Source organism: Heterodontus francisci, unplaced genomic scaffold (assembly GCF_036365525.1).
Source record: "Heterodontus francisci isolate sHetFra1 unplaced genomic scaffold, sHetFra1.hap1 HAP1_SCAFFOLD_56, whole genome shotgun sequence".
Classification (NCBI taxonomy): domain Eukaryota; kingdom Metazoa; phylum Chordata; class Chondrichthyes; order Heterodontiformes; family Heterodontidae; genus Heterodontus; species Heterodontus francisci.
In genome coordinates, this window is record NW_027141174.1 from 8,710,144 (window position 1) to 8,736,403 (window position 26,260).

Sequence of the window (26,260 nt, forward strand, 5' to 3'; positions counted from 1 at the left end):
CCAAATTAAACGCTCTATTTTCCCCGAGAGTAAAGCATACCAAACCAGGTCCCTTTAAACAGCAACAACATTACCTATTTATTAGAAAATAAATAATAGGTCTTAACTACTAACGAGATAAATCTATACATGGAAAACCCTTATCCCCTAACCTCATGCACGAACACACACATACATTCAAAAAGAAGCGGTTAACTGGTTTCACAAGGGGGATTTGTGTGATAAATGTTTCTTAGGAATAGAAGAAAGAATGAAACAAAAAATGAGGTTCCCGTTCTGGCAGGATGTTTCTGGTTTGGTAAGATGTCCCAGAGTCAAATAGTCGGATGCCACTCAAAGTCTCTCTCAGGGTTTGATGAACAGTCTGTGATGGGTAGGTGTTCATGGCAATTTCACTGCGGCAAGCGTGACATAGGTCTTTCATCAGGGTGTAACAATAGGTCTGCTTGGGTTTTGAAACAACAGACTAGCAGTTGAAATATTCTTCAGGTTTCAGGATTTTCTGAGAACACAGGAGACAGCAGGAACCTCAGTGGATGCAGAAATTCTTCAGAGCAAAGAGGTAACAGCAATCCGCTACCTTTCATTCACAGAATTCCTTTTCATGAGATGCGAGTCTCCTTTACAGAGAGAGCGGAAACACTTTTCTGAGCCTTTTTTCTCTTGTGACAAGCAGATCAAGGAAAAAATGTAACTGTCTTCTCTTTGTCCAATTCATCGGCTTTTAAAGGGTCTAAAATGAACATAAACACCTTCCTGAACTTGACCATATGTCCAGACACAATGTTGCCCCTTGCCAGTCAAGTGTCTCTGAAGAAAGTTCAAACCCCTGAGATTCCTTTGAAACTGTTGCCCTTTCTGCTCTTTTACACGTTTAATTTCCTTTCAAAACACCCATAAAGTTGACCTCTTTGTTTGGAACTTCCTTTCGAAATATTGCAGAAGTGGAAGTTATTTTCGCTGGTGTCTTTCACTGACAAACATACTTCTTTCATTTTGTTTTTGAAGCACATAGAAGTTCAAGATTTTAGTACAAAAAAAACATTTTGTCACACGGCCGTCCTTGGCGAAATGAAATATTATTCTTGAATGCATTTTATTACAATGTATAACGTAAATTGAAAACATTTTACACATTTTTAGCACTCATGCCACGCACTCGCTATGCTGGTAGTTAACAATTTTTTGGTACCATGATTACACATGTGAATTTAAAGTCGTGATAAAACATCTGTGCTAACATTTTCATTGTACCCGAAATATGTACACTTTCCAAGTGATAAGGCTGTAACAATAAACTTCATCTTTTTCTGGCATTTTGGCGTTTCAATTTTGCCACAAAGGTTACTGGTTATAGTCAGTGTCTATCAGCCTTTCTTTGTAGTCGTGGCGGACGCATACTGCAAAATGTTTAAGAGCCATAAATATTCCTAATGTTTCCTTTTCCACAGTGGAACACTTTTATGGTGCCTATTCAGTTTTCTTGAAATGTACCTGACTGTTTTTTCTATGCCCGATTCGTCATCCTGCCACAGGGCTGCACCAACCCCCAGGTCGCTAGCATCAATCACTATACTTAAGGGTTCATCAAAATTTGCAGTAGCCTTCGTTAAGATTGCCTCTATCTTTTCACAAACTGCCTGGCATTCAACTGACCATTCTACCATGGTTTACTTTTTCAGTCGCAAATCGGTTAGTGGAATAGCTACAGCGTTAAGCTTGGGTAGAACATTTTTGTAGAAACCACACATCCCCAAAAGCCTCATGATTTCACGCTTAATTTTAGGGATAGGGAACTCCACTAAGCCTTGTACTTTTGCCGTTCTTGGCAGCACTTGTCCTTGCCGCACCGTATGTCCGAGGTAGGTTACTCTGACTTTTCCAAATTCACTTTGCGCCAGATTTACCTTTAGTTCAGCGGCTTTTAATTCTATAAACAGGGTTTCAAGTTTTAAGTGTTCCTTCCAAGGTTTACTGTATATTAGTACAGCATCAAGATACACGACATAATTGGGAAAACTGGCTATAACTTGATCCATTCGTCTCTGAAAAGTTGTTGGCGCATTTTACAGCCCGAATGGCTTCAGCCATCATTGATAAAGACCATCTGGAGTGACAAAAGCTGATATTTCTTTAGCTTGTGGTCTCAAAGGAACCTGCCAGTATCCCTTTAACTAACCTATCTTTGTACAAAACAAGGCACTGCCCGCTCTGTCAATACAGCGAGAATTGGGCAGGAGTCTGCCTTCGTTACTGCATTGTCTTTTCTGTAATCTATGCAAAGTCCGGTTTCCCCATCATGTTTATGCACGAAGACTATTGGTGAACTTCAGCTGCTTTGACTCGGTTCAATTATTTTTTTCCAGCATGCATTGGATTTCTGTTTCTCCTTGGGACTGTTTGTCTGGACTTTAGCGGTAAGGATGCTGTTATAAAGTAGAAGATTTCCCTATATTCACATCATGTGCTGCTAAGGTTGTACATCCTAGCTTATCCCTGCAGAATCATTGAAATAAAAGCAAACTATTGCAGATGCTGGGAAGCTGAAATAAAAACAAGAACTGTTGGAAATACACAGAAAGTCTGGCAGCATCTGTGGAGAGTGAAACAGAGTAAACGTTTCAGGTCACTGACCTTTCATTAGAACTGGCAAATATTAGAAATGCAATAGGTTTTAAGCAAATACAGCGGGGGTGGGTCAACAGATAACAAAAGGTAAGGTGTTGGTTGGACAGAGGGTCACAGAAAATAACAGACCAGAAGGTTATGGAGTAAAGGCAAACGGATGCTGAAAGACAAAGCATTCGTGCAGCGAGGGTGTTAATTGACAGACAAATGAACAGCTCTAACCTAAAGCAAAAACATGAAAGAAACCGTGGGTAAGCACATGGTAAAAATTAATGATGAAACAAACTAAAATAAAATAAACAAATTAAAATAATGAATAAGAAAAAATACAAAAAATAACTAAAATAAAAAGGGGGCCCATTATGCTTTGAAATTATTGAACTCAATGTTCACTCCAGCAGGCTGTCCCGTGCCTAATCGGTAAATGAGGTGCCGTTCCTCGAGCTTACATTGATGTTCACTGGAACACTGCAGCAAACCCAGGACAGATAAGTGGGCATGAAAGCGGGGTTTGGAGGGGGGGGGGGGTTTGTTGTGGGGGTGTTGGGGGGGGGGCGGCTTGTAATGGCAAGTAACCGGAAGCTTGGGGTCATGCTTTTGGACTGAGCAGATGTGTTCCACAAAGCGGTCACCCAATCTCATTTTGGTCTCACCACTGTAGAGGAGACCACATTGTGAGAAGAGAATACAATATATTAATTGAAAGAAGTACAAGTAAATCGCTGCTTCACCTGAAAGGAGTGTTTGGGGCCTGGGATAGTGAGGAGAGAGGAGGTAAAAGGGCAAGTGCTACTCTTCCTGCGATTGCATGGGAATGTGCCGTGGGAAGGGGACGAGGTGGTGGGAGTAATGAAGGAGTGGACCAGGGTCTCGCAGAGGGAATGATCCCTTAGAAATATTGACAGGGGAGGGGGGATGTTGTGATTGGTCGTGGAATCATGCCATGATGTCGTGGCATGATGGAAATGGTGCAGGGTGACCCTTCATATGTGGAGGCTGGTGGGCTGGTACGTGAGGACAAGGGAAACACTGTCGTGGTTCTGAGAGGGAGAAGAAGGGGTGAGGGTAGAGGTGTGGGAAATGTGCTGGACATGGTTGACGGCCTTGTCAATCAAAGGCAGGGGGAGGCGGGGTGGTGGGGTGGAATCCTCTGCTGAGGAAAAAACAAGGTATATGAGAAGCACGATCGTGGAAGGTTGAATCACCAGAGCTGCTGTTCCAGATCCAGAGAAGCTCGGAAATGGAATTAAATCTTTGCAGGAGGCAGGGTGTATAGACGTGTAGACGATGTGGCTATGGTTCGGTGGGCTTATAATGAATATTAGTAGGCAGTCTATTCCCAGAGATGGAGACAGAGAGGTCGAGGAAGGGAATGGAGGTGTCGTAGATGGATCATGTAAAGGTGAAAGAAGGGCGGAAATTGGAAGCAAAGTTGATGAAGTTTTGCAGTTCGGGGCGGAAGCAGGAAACGGCAACGATACAGTCATCAATTTACCAGAAAAAGAGTTGGCGGAGGAATCCTGATTAGGACTGGAAAAAAGGAATGTTCGACACTCTCCACAAAAAGACAGGCATAACTGGGAGCCATGCGGTTAACCATAGCAACACCTTTTACTTGAAGAAAATGAGAAGAGTTGAAGGAGAAGTTGATCGATGGGAGAACAAGTTCAGCCAAGCGGAGGAGGGTGGTGGCTGATGGAGACTGGTTGGACCACTGTTCAAGGAAGAAGCAGAGGGCCCTCAAACCGTCCTGGTGGGGGATGGAGGTGTAGAAAATAATGGACGTCCATAGTGAAGAGCAGGCGGTTTGGGCCAGGAAACTGGAAATTGCCAAACTGATGTAGTGCATCAGAAGGGTCACGGATGCAGGTTGGAATCGACTGGATCTGGGGAGAAAAGATAGAGTCAAGATAGGATGAAATAAGTTCAGTGGGGCAGGAACAGGCTGAAACAATGGCTATGCTGGGACAGTCCTGTTGTTGGAAATTAGGAAGGAGGTAGAAGAGGGTTGTCCAGGGTTGCAGGACTATGAGGTCAGAAGCTGTAGAGGAAAGATCTCCTGAGGCTATGAGGCCAGTGACAGTCCTATGGACAGTACTGTGGACAGTAGCTCGATGTTCAGTGGTGGGGTCATGGTCCAGGAGGAAGTGGGAAGAAATACCAGTCTGAAAGTTGGCACTGAGCCTCTGCAAGGAAGAGGTCGGTGCGCCAAACAACAACAGCACCACCCTTGTCTGCAGTTTTGATGACAATGTCGGGGTGAGACGTGAGAGAACGGAGAGCAGCAAGTTCAGAGGAGGACGGGTTAGAGTAAGTGAGGGAGGGAGGGCATCGAGAAATTGAGATGGTCAATGTCTAGCCGATATTATTCAAAAAAAGATCAAGAGCGGGTAAGAGGTCGGAGGGAGGTGTCCAGGAGGAGGGAAAATGCTGGAGGCATGTGAAAGGGTCTGCTGGTCGGTGGTGGGGTGGGGTGGGGGAAGACTCCTGGTCAAGGAAGTGAGCCCAGAGGCGAAGGCGATGGAAGAAGATTTCAAAGACATGTCAAGCGAGAAATTCATTGAGATAGGGGCGTCGGAGGACAGAGCTGAGACCTTTCCGGACTGCAGAAGTTTCAGCGTTACGGAGAGGAAGGTCAGAGGGTACAGTGAATACATGGCAAGGGGTCAGATCAAAAAGGGTGTGGTCAGAGGGGAGTGTAGGGGAAGAAGGATCTGGAGGTGCATTAGTCCCCATCAGCTGTTGGAGCTTCCACCTGAAAGGAAGAAAACAAGTTTTTGTTAATGCGTCGGATACGATGAAGGATGAAATGAAACGGCGGAATAGAACAGCTTTGAGAAAAGGTGAGGTGGTGCTTCAGGAGAGAGAGAGGTCCAGTGTGCACATGTGGCAGCACATAGCACTGCTTGTGGAACTCAGGATGCGGCAAGCACAGCAGTCCGAGGAATGCTGTATTTCTCACAGATGGCTGTACTCTTCGGTGGATTCAAAACATGAAGGATGAAACTTCATTTGGAATACACGTGGAATACTTCTGAACCGGAGACATTCACTGAGGAAGGAGATGTGGTTGTGAAAACGTGTTTTGGTCGAGAACTTATCAAATACCAGGAGTGAAATAGAACACAAGGAAGGTGAACAAGGTAAAAGTGACAAACGGAAATCCACCGGAGAGAAGAGCAGAAGTTCTTCAACGTAGGCATTCCTGGAAAAGAGGTGGCTGTGAATTAAACACTAAAATAAAAGCAAAATACTGCAGTTTCTGAAAATCTAACATAAAAACAACAAGTGCTGGCAATACTCAGCAGGTCTGGCAGCATCTGTGAAGAGAGAAGCAAAGTTAACTTTACAGGTCTGTGACCTTTCATCAGAACTGGCAAAGGTTCGAAAAGAATTAGGTTGCAAGCAAGTGCACGGGATTGCGGTGGGTGGAAGAACAAAGGTGAAGGTGTTCGATAGGACAGAGGGTAGGAGAGATTAAATAACAAAGCAGTCCTGGGACAAAGGCAAGGAGTGTCTTAGTGCTTGTGGTGAAAGACAAAGCATTAGTCCAGAGAGAGTGTTAATAGCAGAATACTGAGCAGTTCTGACTACATAAAAAGCAGGCACATGGTTAAAAAATAAAATGTGAATTATTTTCTAACCTTTGCCATTTCTGGTGAAAGGTCACAGACCTGAAATGTTAGCTTTGCTTCGCTCTCCACAGACCTGCTGAGTCTTACAAACAATCTTTGATATTTTCTCTTGTACTCAAAACCCTTTTGTGATGAAGGTCAATGTGCCATTTGCCTAATTAATTGCTTGCTACACCCGCATGCTAGCTTTTCCTAACTCCTGAACAACAATACCCAGTTCCCTTTGGACATCAACATTTTCCAACCTCTCACCTTTTAGGAAATACTCTACCTTTCTGTTTTTTCTATCAAAGAGGACAAATACACGCGCTCATATTATATTAAATTTGTCCAGTTCTTGTCCATTCACTTCGCCTGTCCAAGTTCCTTGAGGTCTCCTTCTATCATCCTCATAACTTACATTTCCAACTAGTTTTGTGTCATCAATTTCTTAGATATTACATTTGGTCACCATATCCGAATTATTTTTTAGAGACGATGAATAGCTGTGGCACCAGAATTGATTCTTGTGATACAGAACTAGTTACAACCTGCCATCCTGGGAATGAACCATTTATTCTTACTCTCCGTTTCTGTCTGTTAACCAATTCTCAGTCCATTGCAGTATATTATCCCAATCCCATATGTTCTAATTTTATTACCTCACCTGCTGTGTGGGACCTTATCAAACAGTTACTGAAAATCCAATATACACCACATCAACTAATTCTCCTTTATCAATCTTACAAGCAACATCCTCGTGAAACTCCAACAGGTATGACAAACATGATTTCCCGTTCATAACCGCATGCTGACTTTTCCCAATCATATCATTATTTTCTTAATATCTAGATATCGCATCCTTTATAATGGTTAGCATCTTTCTATCTAAGAAAGGTGATGGACAAGCAGCAAACAATCCATTTAAGTGGGATGTCTTCTCTTGTTGTACCTTAGTTGATGGCTGTGAAGGCAATTCTTGAGAGGTAGATTATGTGTGGGATGTGGCTGTGCATGTTAACTGTGTCCTTTAATTATGTAAAATCCACATGTTAGTTTATTTCTCAGAGCTGATCGACAGAACTTGGTGATGTGGCTCTCCACGGTATACACGGCCATTGAGTAAGTAAATTCCAACTATTTGTGTGTCTGTTTCAGGGCTGTTCTTCTACACTCATGGATATGGAGTGGCTGCAGGACATTCTGAAGGGGGATGGTTAACAGTCCGAGGTCGTGGTTCGCATTGGTAACAACGACATCGGTCGAAAGAAGTATGAGGTCCTGCAACAAGAATTTGGGGAGCTAGGTAGCAGATTAAAAAGCAGGACCTCAAAGCTTGTAATCTCTGGAATACTCCCCGTGCCGCGTGCTAGTGAGGGTACGAATGGGAGGATAGGGGCATATGAATGCGAGGCTGAAAAGATGGTACAGGAGAGAGAGTTTTAGATTCCTGGATTACTCGGTCTGTTTCTGCCAAATGTGGGACCTGTGCAGGTTGGATGTGTTGTACCTGAACCAGAATGGAACCAACATTCTTGCTGAGAGATTTGCTCATGCTGTTGGTCCGGGTGTGGTTGGGGGTGGTGAGCGGTTAATCTAATTTGACAGGAGGATGGGATATAGGCTGGAGGTAGAGTAGAGGGTGATGCATAGTCAAATATAGAAGAGAAGCTATGTCAGCCCGGAAGGCAGATCAAATATAGACCTGTTCAGGCAGCAGCGAATAATGCAACGCTGTATTATCTGGTACCTCTCCTGCGGCCAGAGAGGATATGAAAATATGTGTCAGAGTCCCTGTTATCTCATCCCTTGCCTCACATAACAGCCTGGGATAGATCTCATCTGGGTCTAGGACAGTATCCACTTTTAAGCCCGCTAAACCAGCTAATCCCTGCTTCCTTCCAATGCTAATTTGTTCGAATATTTTACAATCCCCTTTCCCCACATCGTCCCTCTCCATAGTGAACACAGATGAAAAATAACCATTTAAAACCTCACCTATATCCTCTGTCTCCACACACAGATTGCCAAATTCGTCCCTAATGGGTCCCACTCTTTCCCTGGTAATCCTCTTGCCCTTAATACACTTATAAAACGCCTTAGGATTGTCCTTTATCTTGTTTTCCATTGTTTTGCATGTCCCCTCTTCGCTCTCCTAACAGCTTTTTTTTGTTGCCCGTCTGCACATTCTATACTCCTCTAATGCCTCCGCTGTTTTCAGTGCTCCGAATGTGCCATAAGCCTCCTTTATTTCCAAGATCCAATTATCTATCTACCTTGACATCTAGGGGTCCTTGGACTTGTTCGTCCTTCCCTTCGCCTTAACGGGTTCACGTTGGCTTAGATCCCTCACTAATTCCTCTTTGAATGACTCCCACTGGTCTGATGTAAACTTTCCTACAGGTAGTTGCTCCCAGTCCAGTCTGGCCAGATACTGTTTTACCATTTGGAAATCGACCTTCCCCCAATTCAGTCCCTTGATTTCCGGCCCGGCTTTGTCCATTTCCATAAATACCTTAAATCTTACAGAGTTAAGTTCATTATCCCCGAAGTGCCCCCCGACACAACCCCCCCCCCCCCAACCCACCCCCACACCCCTCCCACCAACACTACACTTCTACCACTTGCCCGGCTTTATCCCCTAGGATTAGGTCCAGTATTGCCCCTTCCCTTGTAGGACTTTCTACGTACTGGCTGAAAAAATATCTCCTGTAAGCATTTTAAGAATTCTGCCCCCTTTAAACCTTTTTACACGAAGACTATCCCAGTTAATATTAGGTAAGTTGAAATCCCCAACAAATAATACCTGATTATTTTTACACATCTCTGGGATTTGCCTATATATTTGCTCCTCTATCTCTCCCTGACTGTTTGGAGGCCTGTGGTACATTCCCAGCCAAATGATTGCCCCTTTTCGTTTTTAAGTTCTACCCTTTTGGCCTCATTTGAAGAACCTTCCAAGGTCTCATCCCTCCCTACTGTAGTAATTGACTCCTTGATCTACAGTGCAATGCCACAACCTCTTTTGTTTCTTCCCCTGTCATGGCTGAAGATCCTGCACGCTGAAATATTGAGCTGCCGGTACTGCCCCTACCTCAACTGTGTCGTAAAAGGCTGGAAAATGGGATCACAATGGGTGCTTCATGGCCAGCACAGACACGATGGGCCGAAATTCCTGTTACTGTGCTCTCTAACCCTATAACTCTATGAGTATATGTGGCTCTCCTCTGTACCTGCTTGTATTCGGTAATTAGTCTCCTAATATTAGAATGCCTCCCTCAGAACAGATCTACTGCACTCTGGGATGTGTCTGTCCTCTTTAACATTTGCAATTCAGTAATGAAATTTCAAATGGTCAAGTGTCTCTTTCATGGCTGTTCTACTATACTAAGAAATGTCGCTCCTCTCTGCAACTGTGATCACTCCATAATTAAATTCCAAAAGTGGGAGTGTCTCTTTCCGGACTGATCGACTGCAATTTTGGATGTGGCTACCCTCTTTAACTCTGTTCATTGGGCAATTAATTAAAAAATATTAGAGGGTCCCCCTCCGTGCTTTTCGACTGCACTGTGGGTGTGGGTGTCCTCTTTGACTGTTATCTGTCAGCAATTAAACTACAAATGTGAGAGTGCCTCTCTCAGAGCTGCTCCACTGCCCTCTGCGATGTGGCTGCCCTCTGCCTGCTTTCGTTCAGTAATTATAGTAAAAATGTTAGAGTGTCCCTCTCTGAACTGATCAACTGCACTCTGGGATGTGGCTGTCTAATTCAACCATGATAATTCATCAAGTAAATTTCAAAGGCTATAGTGCCACTCTCAGATCTATTCCATTGCACTATGTGATGTGGTTATACTCTTCAACTGTGTCCATTTAGTTACTGAATTCCAGCTGTTAGGGTGTCTATTTCAGGGCCTCTCTACTGCACCCTTCATTGTGGCTGTGCTCTACAATTGTGTCTATTCATTAATTACACACCATTAATTGCACACCAAATGTTATGGTGTCTCTCTCAGGACTGATCTATTGCTCTCTGTGATGTGGCTGCCCTCTTTATCTGTGACCATTCATGAACAGAACTCTGCTAAAAATAAAGTGTTATTTTTGTTCTAAAATCGTCGACTTCGGTGTGTTAAAAAAGGAGGAGAAAAACGATTTTCAGTGGACTTACAAATAGCTGCACATTTTGGATGATGGCTTTGTACACAATAATAGGACAGCAAGCAGTTACAAAGAAGTCAACCGGGCCGGGGGGTGTGGGGGGGGTGCGGGGCGGGGATTGACCTCCTCAAAAACTCATTTTGAATGACAGTGGAGACACTGTGCCTGGTCACGTGATCGTCTATTGACGGCTTTTTGTTTTCACTTTGGACTTTTATAAACCAGTGAGTTGGACAAAAAGCAGACATTTTGAAACTTCGACCTCACCTGCCTGTGGACTATAGGAAAATACTTATCTAAGAAAATAAACATAGGAGCAGAAATAGCCCATTTTGCCCCGCAAGCTTACCCCACCATTCAATAAGTTCGTGGCTGACCTACCCCAGACCTCAGCTCCTCTTTTGTGCCAGCTCCTCTTCGCCCTCAACTTCCCGATATTTCAATAAATCTATCTACCTCCTCTTTACATATTTTTAATGATCTAGCTTCCACAACAATTCCAGGCGTTCACTACCCTCTGATCGAAGAAATTTCTTCGCATCTCAGTTTTAAATGATTGTCCCCTCATTCTGTAACTATGTCCCCTAGTTTGAGATTCCCCCGCTAGTGGAACCATCTTCTCAACATCTACCCTGTCAAGCCCCCTCAGAATCTAGTACGTTTCAATAAGATCACCCCTCATCCTTCTAAACAGTCATGAATAACGGCCTAACATTTCTGGCCCTCCTTGATAAGTCAACCCCTTCATACCAGGAATCAGCCCGAATAACATCCATTATCCACTTGCTTGCTGTCACTCAGCCAATTTTGCATCCATATTGCTACCAACCTTGTTATTCTATGAGATACAGTTTTCTCACAATTCATTTTATGTGGCACTGTATCAAATGCCTTTGGAACGTGCATGTACACCACATCAACATCATTGTCCTCATCAACTCGCTCTGTTCCCTCCGTAAAAACAACTCCAGCAAGTTAGTTAAACATGATTTCCCTTTAAGAAATCCTTGCTGGATTTCCTTAGTTAACTCGCAATTGTCCATGTGACTATTGGTTTTGTTCCAAAATATTTTTCAAGAAGTTTTCCCACCACCAAAGTTAAACTGATATCCTGCTGTTGCTCTACTTATCTTTACACCCTTTTCTGAACAAGCTGCAACATTTACAATTCTTCAATCATCTGGCAGCACCCCAGAGTCTAAGGAAGACTGAAAAATTATGGCAAGTGCCTCTACGATTTCCACGCTCACTTCCCTCAGTATCCTCGGATGCACTTCATCCGGCTTTGGTGCATTAGCCACTTTAAGTACAGACAGCTTATCTAATACTTCCTCTTTATCAATTTTAAACCCCTCTAGTGTCTGACCTGTTTCCTCTTTCAACACTGCCTTGGTTGCATCTTCTTCCTTGGTAAAGACAGATGCAAAGAATTCATTTAATACTTTCGCTGTGCCCTCTGCTTCCATGTATAAATCCCCTTTCTGGTCAGTAAATGGCACCACTCCTCAATTCACCACCCGTTGACTATAGAAAACGTGGACATTTCCTATAATGCGAGCTGTCAGTCTCTTTTCATGCTATCTCTTTGCTTCTCTTCATTACTTTTCGACTTCCCCTGTGGACCTTTTATATTCGGCCTGGTTCTCAATATTGTTTTCTACCTGGCATTTGTCACAAACACCCTTCTCTTCTTTATCTTAATCTCTACCTCTTTTGTCATCCAAGGAGCTCTGGGTTTGTTTGCCCTAATTTTCCCCCTCGAAGGAAGACACCTTGACTGTGTCTGAACTATTTCTTCATCCACGTTAGCACATTGTTGATGCATCGGTTTTCCTGCCAGGTTTGGACTCAGCTTCATTCTTACCCCATTGAAATTGGCCTTCCCCCAATTAGTTATTCTTACCCTGGATTGCTCTTTGTCCTTTTCTATAGTCAGCCTAACCATTATGATGCAATGATCACTATCTTCTGAATGCTCTCTGACTGACACTTGATCCGCTTGGTCCACTCATTCCCAAGAACCAGGTCTAGCAGTGATCCTTTCTTGTTGGACTAGCAACATACTGTTGAAGAAAATTTTCATCAACACACTCCAGGAACTCTTGCTCCTCATTGCCCTTGACACGACGATTCTCCCAGTCTATGCTGGTTAATTAAAGTCCCCCATTAAAACTACCCTATAATTTTTGCACTTCTCTGTAATTTCCTTGGAGTTTTGTTCCTCCACCTCCTTCCTACTAACTGGTGGCCTGTAGAAGTCACTGAGCAATATAATTGAACCTGTTTTGTGCCAGAGCTCCAGCCAAATTGATTCTGCCCTCGACCCCTCTAGGACATCCTTTTTCTCCAGCACTACAATGCCCACCTTAATCAATACCACTACTCCGGCCTCTTTTATCCCTTTCCTACCTTTACTGAACACCTTGTATCAGGTTATATTTATCACCCTGTCCTGCCCATCATTGAGCCAGGTCTCTGTTACAGCCACAACATCATATTTCCAAAAAGAAATCTGCGCCTGTACCTAACCAGGCTTATTAATTACACTCCGGGGATTCACATACGTGCACATTAAACCTGATTCAGACTTGATTACTGTGCCCCTTACTCTAACCCACCTAATAATGTATTATTCGCTCCTCTCGTGCTATCTATCTCCCCAGTATTCTGTGCTCCTTGGTATTCCTCTCTGATACTTGCTCCTGTTTCCCAATCCCAGTCAAGTTACCAGTTCTCCTTTCCTGAGCTCTCTCTCACGCTCGCATCCCACTGACAATTTAAATTAAACCCTTCCCAACAGCACTAACAAATCTCCCTGCCAGGATAATCGTCCCAGTCCTGCTAAGATGCAACCTTGTGCAGGTACAAGGTACTGGTCCCATCTGCTCCAGGAGCACACCCAATGTCTCAGAAATCTGATGTCCTCCCTTCTATACAAGTTCTCCAGCCACGTGTTGAATCGTTGGATTCTTCAATTATTATGCTTACTTGCACGTGGGACTGGGAGTAATACTGAGATTACTTATTTTGAGGTCCTGCCTGTTCATATCCTTCCTCGCTCCCTAAAAATCTGCTTTCAGGACCTCATCCTCTTTCTTCCCACATTTCATTCACATTTTCTTTTATATTCCTGATTCTTTATCGTCTGAGGAATTTTAAATTATACCCGTTCGATATCAGTCTATGCAGTGCTTCTAATACTGATGCCTAGGCTCTAGACTCACCCCTCTAGTGTCGGAACAACAAATGTTCACCGCTTCTCTCTGTATTATGTTCCTCAGCCAATATCATCTCCATACCCTCACTGCCCCTTTAATCCACGAAGTTCAGACTTCCCAATGAGTTGATTAAATGTTACTTGATTCCACGGCTTTTCATAGTCCATATAAAAAGCATCAACAGTGCAATCCTCATCAACTCTCTCCAATGCGACAGCAAACGACTACACCGCCATTGACAGACATGATTTACCATGAACATATCTGTGTTGCTTCTCATTTATAATCTCATGCTTTTAGTAAACCGCAATTATCTAGTCCCAGATTATAGACGCGAAGAATTGCCCCAACATTTCACGAGGTTTGCCGAATGGGGCTGTAATTACATGGTGTATCCTATCGCTACTGTTTTGTTAAACAGTGCTTAACATTTGCAACCCCCAGCCCTCCAGCACCACGCCCACTTTATTGTGGTACAAACTGTGCTGGATTGGAAGGAGTTAACTGAACCTGTTTGTTCAGTGACTGTGATTAATTTCAGTCTCCATGGACCCAAATTGTGTAACTGGAAGTTTTACCTCTTCTATTAACAAGGGACACCTTTCAATGTGTTGCGCCATCATGTCAGAGGGAACATCGCCTCTGCACTAATAGCGTTCAGCGGCATCACAGAGAGGGAGGGAATACATTGGAATCTGAGAACAATAGATTTTAATGCTTCAACCATGGGTCAGAATCTGAGAACAATAGATTGGAATATTACAACAATGGGCCATAATCTGAGAACAATAGATCGGAATGCTACAACAATGGATAGGAGTTTCTCCTGGGAGTTTGTCTATCTTTCTGCATATTATGATCAGCTATCTCTGGACTGGCGGATTATGCTCGCACTTGCGATTATTCAATACTTTTATTACCCCATCCTGGCTATTGTTGCTGTCCCTGGTAAGCTTCACTATCCAGCTATTGATTTTATAAACCATGTTTAACTGTATTACTTCTCCTGCCATTTACTCTGCCCTCCTTGTTGTTGTTATTCCTGATAAGTCTCTGCATATGGCTCTTAACTCTAAAAAACATTGCCAACTGTACTTCTAATATACTGTTCTAATATACTCTCATCTTTACTACTGTTGGTGTCTCTGCTAATATTCTATATGCAGCTATTAGCCCTTTAAAACTGATTCATTATCTGTGCAGACCACATTTCATGGAATTACTGTTCTTCTCATCTCAGCTTTGTATTTATTTTGTTTTTTTATTTATTCATCCATGGGATGTGGGCGTCGCTGGCTAGGCCAGCATTTAGTACCCATCCCATATTGCCCTTGCGAAGGTAGTTGTGAGCTATCTTGCTGAACCACAAGTACATCCACAGTGCTGTTAGCAAGGGAGATTCCAGGACTTTGATCTAGCGACAGTGAAGGAATGGCTGCATAGTTCCAAGTCAGGACGGTGTGTGACTTGGAGGGGAAATTTCAGGTGGTGGTGTTTCCATGCAGGTGCTGCCCTTCTCCTTCTAGTTGGTAGAGGTCGTAGTTTTAGAAGGTGCTGTCTTAGAAGTCTTGGTACATTGCTGCAGTGCATCTTGTAGATGGTACACACTGCTGCCACTGAGCGTCGGTGGTGGAGGGAATGAATGGCAGTGGATGGGGTGCCATTCAAGAGGGCTGTTTGTCCGGGATGGTGTCGAGCTTCTTGAGTGTTGTCGGAGCTGCACCCATCCAGTAATCGGAGAGCACGCCATCACAGTCTGACTTGTGCCTTGTCGATGAAGGACAGGTTTTGGGAGTCAGGAGATTGAGTTACTCGCGCAGGTTCCTAGCCTCCGACCTGTTCCTGTAGCCACGATATTTATATGGCTAATCCGGTTCAGGTTCTGCTCAATGGTAGCCCCTAGGATGTTGATGGTGGGGGATTCATCGATTGTCATGCCATTGAATGTCAGGAAGAAATGGTTAGATTCTCTCTTGTTGGATATGGGCATTGCCTGGCACTTGGATGGCGTGAATGTTACTTGCCACTTATCAGCCCAAGAATCGATATTGTCCGGGTCTTGTTGCATTTCTATATGGACTGTTTCAGTATCTGAAAAATCGCGAGTGGTGCTGCACATTGTGCAATCATCAACAGACATCCCCACTTCTGACCTTATGATTGAAGGATGGTCATTGATGAAGCAGCTGATGACAGTTTTGCCCAGGACACTATACTGAAGAACTCTTGCAGTGATGTCCTGGAGCTGAGATGATTGACCTCCAACAACCATAACCATCGTCCTTTGTGCTGGGTATGTCTCCAACCAGCGGATATTTTTTTTTCTCTGATTCCCAATGACTTCAGTTTTGCGAGGACACCTTGATGCCATACTCGGACCAATGCTGCCTTGTTGTCAAGAGCAGTCACTCTCACCTCACTTCTTGAGTTCAGCTCTTGTGTCCATGTTTGAACCAAGGCTGCAAAGAGATAAAGAGCTGAGTGGCTCTGGTATAAGCCAAACAGAGCGTCACTGATCAGATTATTGCGAAGCAAGTACTGCTTGATGGCACCTTTGATGACAGCATCTATCACTTTACTGATTGTTGAGAGTAGACTGATGGTGTGGTAATTGACCGGGTGGACTTGTCCTGCTTTTTGCGTAGAGGAAATATTTGAGCAATTTTCCACATTGCCGGGTAGATGCCAATTTTGTAGCTGTACTGGAACAGCTTGGCTAGGGGTGCAGCAAGTTCTGGAGCACAGGTGTTCAGTACAATTGCCAGAATATTGTCAGGGCCGATAGCCTTTGCAGTATCCAGTACCTTCAGTTATTTCTTGATATCGTGTGGAGTGAACTGGCTGAATTCTGGCAGTTGTGACGCTGGGGAGATCAGGAGGAGGCCAAGATGGATGATTAACTCGGCATTTCTGGCTAAAGATTGTTGCAAATGCTTCAGCCCTATCTTTCACACTGATGTGCTGGGCTCCCCCATCATTGAGGATCGGGATATTTGTGCAGCCACCTCCTCCAGTTAGTTGTTTAATTGTCCAACACCAGTCACGGCTTAATGTGGCAGGACTATTGAGCTTAGATCTGATCCGCTGGTTATAGGACTACTTATATCTGTCTATCACATGCTGCTTACACAGTTTGGCACGCAAGAAGTCATGTGTTGCAGCTTCACGAGGTTGATACCTCATTTTGAGGTACGCCTCGTGCTGCTCCTGTCATGCTCTCCTGCACTCTTCATTGAACCAGTCTTCTGGCTTGATGGTAATTGCAGACTGGGGGATACGCCGGACCATGAGGTTATAGATTGTGGTTGAGTACAATTCTGCTCCTGTTGCTGGCCCACGGCGCCTCATGTATGCCCAGTTTTGCATTTCTCTATCTGTTCTATATCTATCCCATTTAGCACAGTGGCTTTGGTCAACATCACAAATTCCTTTCCCTATCTACTGTCGCCATCCCCCCACTAGACCAATGACTGACGCTGAACCAGACTGTTCACAACCTCGACGATCTCTATGACCCGCAACTGAGTTCTGATCCTATATCCTCTTCAGTACCCATTATATCTACTACCACCTACCTAATATCACCCGTTTCCACCTCTGCATAAACCTGTCTGCTGCACAAATCATCATCCAAACATTTGCTTAATACAGATTCCCAATGCTTCCCTGTGCACCCTCCCAGATACTACCTTCATAAATTACAGCCCACCTAACAATGTACTGCCCGTATCCCAGCTCACAACAAATCCCAATCGACAGTCGCTCCTGTGCTGACTGAACTACAATGGTTCCCCATCCAGCAGAACCTCAGTTTTAATACTCTTAGTCTTGTGTTTGAATCCATACATGGCCTCCCCCTCCAATTAATGCCATTCCCCTATCCGCTTCCCATATTCCTACAAGTTGTCCCCCTTTAAGCATTCATCAATTCTCTTTGATTCAATAAGGAGGTAGTCACAGAGCTGTTTCACCTTCTGCAAAACGACCAGGAGATGCGTACCAGGGCAAGGATGGCGCAGCCAGTGGCCTTTACTGTTACAGTTTCATTGAACTTCTCTGCACTCCGAGCTATGCAGGCAGGAGCCGGCAACGGATCCAGTGTTTCACTGTATACTGTTCATCGTTGCGTCCGGGAGATGACAGATGTCATCTAATACTGGGTGAGGCGAATATATTGTTTTCTCCCTCTGCAGGGAGCAGCACGATGTGAGGTCCCAGGGCTTTGCCAGGACAGCGGGATTCCCAATGGTGTACGTGGCTCTGTGGAGCTTCGCATGTCGATGGGGAAAGGTAAAGGATCTGAAAGAACTCTCACTCCATTATTGTCCAGCTGCCGTGTGACCATGCACAATATATCATTTCGGTGAATGTCCACTAGTCTGGAAGCAGCCATGATACCTTCATTCGAAGCAGTGGGTATTCCCAACGTCTTCGACCCTCCAAGGAGAACCAAAATGTGGTTTTCCAGAGACAAAGACCACCAACTCGATCCATAGCTAATGAATTCTCCTCGCCCATACACCCACCCTTTTGTCGCCAACCAACCATGCAAAAATAACACATCTTTAACGTTAAAAATGGAGCCAACAGATCCATCGTGGAGCAAACAATCGGCGTGATGAAGCACTGCTTCCAATGCGTGAACCGCCCAGGGCGCGCACTCCAGTACACGCTGGAACAGGTGCACAACTTTGTGGTTTTCTGATGCACCCTTCATATCATTGCCATCATGGCAACACAGAAATCGGAAGCCCACTCATGCAGTGGAGGAGGAGGAGGATATTATCTGGATCCCTTTAACCCAGACAAGTTGTGAGAAAGTTCCTGACAACACTCCAGTACAAATGGGATAACTTTTTTCTTGCACCAATGACTCACCCATTCAGCAAGAGTAAGAGTAAGAGGGGACATCAGATACGCTCCATCACAGGAATAGAATTAACAATAGAAGTAGACCAAGCGGCTCCTCGAGCCTGCTCCACTATTCAATAAGATCAGGGATGATCTGTTTCTGTCTCGAATTCCACAATCTCATCGACCCCGATAACCGTTGATTTCCTCATCTAACAGTAATCTATCCACCTCGCCTTGAATAATATTCAACACCCTGCCTCCACCGCCTGTACAAAGACATTTTCCTTCGTCCTAGAGGTGTCTGGCAAAGAACCATCGAAAAATTACAGCACCGAAGGAGGCAAGTCAGCCCATTGTGTTTGTGCCTGCCCAAAAAAAAACTAGCCGCCCAATCTAATCCCACCTTCCATCACCTGGTCCATAGCCTTGCACGTTCCAGCACTTCAGATGCTTGTCCACGTACCTTTTAAAAGAATTGATGCTTTCTGCCTCCACTACCGTTCCTGGCAGTGAACTCTAGACAACTACCACCCTCTGGGTGAAAATCGTTCCTCATGTCCACACTAATCCTTCTACCAATCAACTTAAATCTGTTCCCCTGGTAATTGACCTCTCCACTAGCGGAACCAGGTCCTTCCTGTCTGCTTTATCTAGGCCCCTCATCATTATGCACACGTCAATTAATTCACCCCACAGCCTTCTCTGTTCTAAAGAAAACAAACCTGGCCTATCTAATCTTTCCTCATAGCTCAAACTTTCAAGATCTGGCAACATTCTTGTAAATCTCCTCTGGACATCTTCCAGAGCAATTATGTCCTTTCTGCCATGTGGTGATCAGAACAGTATGGAGTACTCCAGCTGTGACTTAGCCAGTCTTTTATACTGTGGGAGCATTATATCCCTGTTGTTGTATTCTATACCTGACCAATAAAGGAAATCATTCCATGTGCCTACTTCACCACTCTATCTACCGATCTATCTACACCATCAGCGACCTGCAACGTCTCTCACCTCTTCTAATCCTCTCAATATCCTCACGTTTATTATATATTTTCTTGCTTTATTTGCCCTCCCCAAATGCATTACCTCACACTTATCTGGGTTTAATTCCATATGCCACTTTTCTGCCCACTCAACCAAACCACTGATATCTTTCAGGAGTCTATGACTATCCTCTCCACTATCGACTCCCAATTCTTGTGCCATCGGCAAATTTCCCAATCATTTAATTCCAAATCATTAATATATACCGCAAACAGCAAAGGTCCCAACACTGAGCCCTGTGGAATGCCACTGCAATCAGCTTTCCATTATCAACAACAACCGTCAAAGTCTAGCCTTTGTTTCCTATCTCTGAGCCACTTATGGATCCAACGTGCGGCATTCTCCTGAATCCCGTAGGCGTTCATTTCACTGATCAGTGTGCCATGTGAGACCTTGTCAAATTTCTTGCAAAAATCAATGCGATGCTTGTTGTAGAATATGGAATTTATTTTTGATTTGTTTTGAAATGCTTGTACGTTTTAAACTCTAAGCTTTATTTAATGAAAGAAAAAGAAGGACATCTCTTAATTAATATCAAGGGCTAGCCTTCCCTATCTGTGCTCGCTGACCCTGCTGCAATCATTGGAGATCGGGTGTCCAGCGATGGTTATGGTTCCAGATAAGGTGTAGGACACGCAATGCACCCTGAATGTCAACGGAACACCATCATACTTAAGAGGCATCTGAGTCTCCAGCCATTGACCTGGTACAAGTCCTGGTGTAGTACTGACTGTGGCCCCCCTCCCTCAGTGACTGACCACACTACTTGTCTGGGGATCCAGCGATGGGTCTGGTCCCTGGCTTGGTGTAGTACAAGAAATAGGGCCTGCTTCCTGTCTTTCCCGCCATCCCCGCCACCCTTACCTGGTACTGGGTCTCCAGACAAATGGATGCTCCCAGACCTGGTGTAGTACCGGCAGCGGCCGCCTATCCCAGATTGGCTCTGGTAATCACAATGCAAAGTCACAGTAACTGCGGCTCCAGTGATGGCCTGGTCCCAGGCCTGGTTCAGTAACATCAGTAATGCCGTTCAGTGACTGGCCTCAGCGAACCCGCCATGCTTAGCTGAGGTCCAGGTCTGCAGCAATGTTCCTGCCTCCAGGCCTGGTGTCGAATCAGTAATGGGTCCCACTCCCACACTGATCCAGGTGACACGCCACACCTGCTGTTTGGGACTCCAGTGATAGACCTGGTTCTGAGGGCTGATGTAGCATCGTCAGTGGCTGCTGCTCGGCGGTTGCTTTTTGGCATCCCTACAACATTTATCGGGGATTCATATGCCCAGAAATGGTCTTGGTTCCAGGCCTGCTGCAGTAATGGCAATGGCTCCAACGCCGAACAGGCCCCAGTGACACCACCACACTTATCAATGGTCTGGTTCTGCAGCTATAGTCCTGGTCCCAGGCTTGGTTTAGTGCCTGCAGTGGTCCCAATCCCAATTCTGAAGAAGTGTCCCGAACCTGAAACGTTAACTCTTCTTCTCTCTGCACAGATGCTGCCAGACCAGCATTTCTTGCTTTTATGCCCTAAACCCTGTATAGCCCTGGAGATGCTGCGGTACTCAACCGAAGTCTGTCGCTCCTTTTCTGGATTTTGTCCAAGGGCTGGTCCAATATGGCCAGTGGCCTCCTATTCCTGACTGTCGCTGCTGATCCTGCGTCACTTAACTGAAGTCGAGATTCCAGCTATAGTCCTGGTAACGGGCCTCGTCTGGTGCCAACAGTGGTTACCCTGCACCCTGATGGTTCCCGGCCCCCTTTCTTCACTTACCTGGGTTCCGTGTCTCCAGAAATGCTCTTGGCCTCAATCCTGGTTTAGTGATGGCAGTACCCACCCCCTACTGTTCCCAGAAAATCTGTCTCACTTTTCTACGGTCCATGGCTCCAGCGATGTATCAAATTCCAGGTCTGGTGTCGTCTCGAGCATTCGGCCATTCCCTGTCTGGCTCCGGTGACTTTGCCATATTTACCTGGAGTTCAGGTCACCACGATGGTCCTGTTCTCAAGTTCAGTACCGGTAGTGGTCCTGGCCTCCAGCGACTGTCCTGCTCCTAGGCCTAGTGCTCTAATGGTAGAATTGCCTGTACCCTGACTGACCCTGGTGACCGCATCCCATTATCTGGGGCCTGAACTTCAGCAGTAATCTTTATCCCAGTACCAAAAATGGCCCCAACTCACTCACAGGCCCCAGTGACTCTGCTACTCTCACCTGTTCCCATGTTTGGTGTAGTATAGTTAGTGACGCCGCTACCTGATGGGTCGCAGTGGTGCTGACACATTTATCTGTAGTCTGGTCTCCAGGGATAGTTGTCATCACAGGCCTGCTGTAGTGCCAGCAGCTCCACTGCTTCCAGTGGCATTGCCAATAGTACTGAGCTATTGGTCCTGTGACTGTTTAAGTCGTTTAAGCAGGCGGGATCTCCTTGATTAAATAGATCGGGACCAGGCACCGGGCAGTTAATTGCCCTAGTGCCGTTCAACTGAGTTGTGGGATTGTCCAAAAGACCGCGGTGGGGTTTCGTTCACCTTTTTGTCCTGTCATTTGGACCCTCGTTGGCTCCACTAAATTCAGCGGCTGTCTCTAACAGAAAGCTCTGTCAAAGGTATAGTAATTGAGTGCATCACTGAGTGTGTAACAAATCTACAAATGTCACCCATACTTCTTCAAGCTGCTGCTGTTATTTCCAAACTAGTGTTACGTTTATCTTCTTTGTAGCTAACTTAGTGATAATTAGGATTATTTGTTTCATTGAATTTGCAGTGGACTCATTTCCAATTATTGTTTTGAAATCATTGAATTCAGTGCTGCTTGTCACAGGCAAGGGAATCCCTCAATCAATCCAGCACTGAACGTTCTATACAAGACCAAAGTGCAGAGGCTGCTGGAAAGCTGAAATAAAAACAGTAAGTGCTGGAGATGCTCAGCACGTCCGGTAGCATCTGTGGAGGGAGAAACAGACTTAATCGTTTAGGTCGCTGACCCTTTATCAGGACTGCGAGTTCTTTGAGATGGAACAATTTTCAACCCAAGCAGGGAAAAGGCCAAATGAGCAGGATTATGATTAGCGACGAGTTCAACAATTTCAGCATCATCCTTTTGTCTTTTAATCTCTCCTTCCTTCCAACTTGTCACAGACCTTCTAAGTTTTTCCTTCAATGTCAATCATGTGTAGGATTGCCGGACACAGTAACACATTTGAAAATCTCAGTCAGTCCTCAATGAAGCTGGTAACTTTGCTCCCAGCCTGATAAATAATGTGTCTGTTTATTTCCCTTCCTCAAAGTTAACTTGGTGACGATTGTCATCCTGTCTCGAGGCAAGTGCGGTCTTTCCAAATGTGTCACTCACTATCTGGTGGCCATGGCAGCAGCGGATCTACTGGTCATTATATTCGACCTGATACTGAGGCACATTCCCGTTGTTTACAATGAACAGTTTTATTTCCGGGATTCCATCCACGTTTGCAATATCCATGCCATCCTGCTTTATGCAGCCACAGACTGTTCTGTCTGGTTCACCGTCACTTTCACCTTTGATCGATTTGTGGCCATTTGCTGCCAGAAGTTGAAAATAAAATATTGCACCGGGAAAACGGCAGCTGTGGTTCTGGGAACAGTGACTGTGCTGAGCTGTTTAAAGAACGTTTTCTGGTTTTTTATGTTAACAGGTCAGTATATGATGTACAACCAACCCTGGTTTTGTGATATAACAGATGATGCTCTCTTCTCTCTGGTTTGGGCAGCAATCGAGTTCCTCCATAACATTCTAACCCCGGGGGTCCCATTTGTGGTGATTCTCCTGCTAAATATTCTCACCATCAGACATGTTTTGGTGAGCAGCAGAGTGCGCAGGAGACTCCGGGCTCACAGCAGTGCCGAGAGCCAGAGAGACCCAGAGATGGAGAGCCGACGGAAATCTATCATTTTACTGTTAGTTATCTCAGCCAATTTCATACTTTTATGGGCAATGTTAATGGTGGTTTTGATATGCACCAGAATACATTATATGAACTTTCGTGCTGGGTCTGTGACTCCACTTCCTGGTTCTGTGCGGGAAATGGCCTTCATGCTGCAGCTCCTGAGCTGCTGCACAAACACTGTGATTTATGCCGTGACCCAGACTCAGTTCAGAGAGCAGTTGAAGAAAATGCTGCAATATCCCTTTACACGAATTGCTAAGTTCATTCAATGATAAGAGGGACTGTAATCACTGACCGTTTCTGAGAGATTCTCGTTTTATTTCACTTTTTCAAACAGCCGGGGGTTGGGTCTGTCACTATAATTGCAGAGCGGGTCGGACTTGCCGCAGTGGTGTCACAGCAAGGGCAGGCTCTGTTCACAAGGTAACGGGGTATTTGGGCAGGGCCTGTTTCACAAGTGGAAGGGGTAGTTGGCCGGGGATTGTTGCTCCCGCTAATGGGGTAGTTTGCTCGGGCCCCTTCCACATGCTGACGGGGTAGTTGGTGGATATTGTTTTGCATGCTGACAGGGGCGTGGAGTGGGGCGGTTTGTGATAGGAAAAGAGCGAGTGCAGGACCAGTCATTATTTGGTGACATTGCAGGGAAGGGTTCTCTTTCCCAAGGTGATCGGGTCATGACCGCGGAACATGTTCTCCAAAGTGATGCGGGAATGGGCTCGGGGATGTTCCACATCGTGACGGGGCGTGGGGGTGGGATATGTTCCACTTGGTGATGGGGCTTTGTTGCAGGTTCATTTTCCCCTGTTAACGGGTGAGTGGGGGCGAGTCCTGTTACCTTGGTGACCAGGAGTGGAGCAGGGACTGTTCCCAATGGTGAAGGCAGAAGGGACAGGGTCTGAGGTCCCCAGCACCGCCCACCGTGCTCATGCACTGGAGCAGAGGGACTGCGCGAGGGGATCGCGTCAGGAGCGGCCCCACCTACCAGCTGTCTCCATAGCAACAAGGATAAAAAAACAACTGAAATAGAAAATATAGTGGGAATCTTCAGCTTGAATTCTTCATCATCATCTCGAACACATTAGAACACTTTATAATTCTTTGTAACACTTTGCAATTCTTTGTAACGCATTATGACATGCTCTAATCCATTGTAACATTTTGTCAGCCTTTATAATCTTCTACTATCCTTTAAAATTCTTTTTAATCCTTTATAGCCGTTCAGACACTTCATAACACACTGTAACCCTTTATGGCAGTCTATAATCCTTCTTAAATAGTTATAGCACAGTTTAACACTTTATAATGGCTGCAGCCTTTATACAGCATGGTAAAACTTCAGAATCTTTCGAAACTTTTCTAATCTTTCAAATTGTTTATAATCCCTCAGAATCCTTCAAAAATCTTAAGCTTCCTTTATAATCCTTTCTAATACTTTTTAATCCTTTGTAACCCTTAATATCCTTCATAACAATTGATGGTAATTTACTCATCTTTGCAGCCCTTTAGCCTCTATTGAATGTTGCTGGAGGGCGCAAGGTGTAAAGAAGGGAGTTTGGTAAGTGAGTAGATTTTAAGGCTTAAAATCTTTAAAGTCTAGTTTTAATTGTGTTTACATTTGGCAATTAATTGAAATTGCTGTTTAAGTTAAGAGGCAAGTGAGGTTTCTTACAATTTTAACCAGGGATGTGCAAGCTCTCTAAGAGAAGCTGTAGCTAGTTAATTAGGTAGCTAGTTTAAACTGCTTTCTGAGCTCCAGCAAAGCTGACAGATCATTGTTTTCAGAGAGTGTAAATTCACTGGAGTCTCAGAGTTGCGTGTTTGCATTGATTGCTGCTGGAGGGCACAGAGTGTGAAAAAGGCAGTTTGTTAAGTGATGGAGTTCGGTGAGAAGGGAAACTACAAATTAATTAAAAGAAAATAAATGTTATCATATTAACACTAAAGATGGCAAGACAGGTGATATGTCACAGCTGCAGTGTGTGGGAGCTTCTGGGTGCCACGGAAATCCACGGCAACTACATCTGTAGTAAGTGTCTGCTGCGTGAGGTGCTATGCTCATATCCTTCAGCGGGCGGCCGAGCTGCAGAGTCTACGATGCATCAGTGAAGGGAAAAGTTACCTAGACACTTTGTTCCAGAAGGCAGTCCCTATAGATGGGGTCACCTGTTTTGGTCACTGATCAAGGAGAGTGTGACTGCAAGTCAGACAGGGAAGGGGGTCAAGAAGGTAGCAATGCTAGATCCTCGGCCCTTGCAATTGGCAAACAAGTTTGAGGTTCTTGCAGCGAGGGCTGTAGTTTGGATTGGCTGGCTGACTGTGGCACCATGGTACATTAAACCGTTCAAGTGGCGGGAGCAAAATCGAATGCAGTTGTAAAGGGGACAGTATAGTGAGGGGGTGGACATTGTTCTCTGCAGCAAAGAGGGAGAGTTCAGAAAGCTGTGTTGCCTTCTGGTGTCGGGGTTCTGGACTCTTCTCAGGGCTGGAGAGTAACTTACAGTGGGAGGGGGAGGATCCACTGATCGTGGTCCATGTAGGTACTAACAAAATAAGGAGGACAAGGAAAGAGCTTCTGCTTAGTCAGTATGAGGAGCCAAGCAACAAATTATGAAACAGAACCACAAATGTACTAATGTCAGGCTTATTACCTGCGCCATGTGCAAACAAATTTAGGTCAAATGAGATCAGAGAAATGTATGTGTGGCTCAAAGACTGTTGGCGAAGTGGATTCCTATCCATGGACTTTGACACCAGAACGAGGGAAAGAGGGGGCTGTATCGATAGTCTGCGCCTGAACCATGCTGGGCCCATAGCTCTAGCGAATC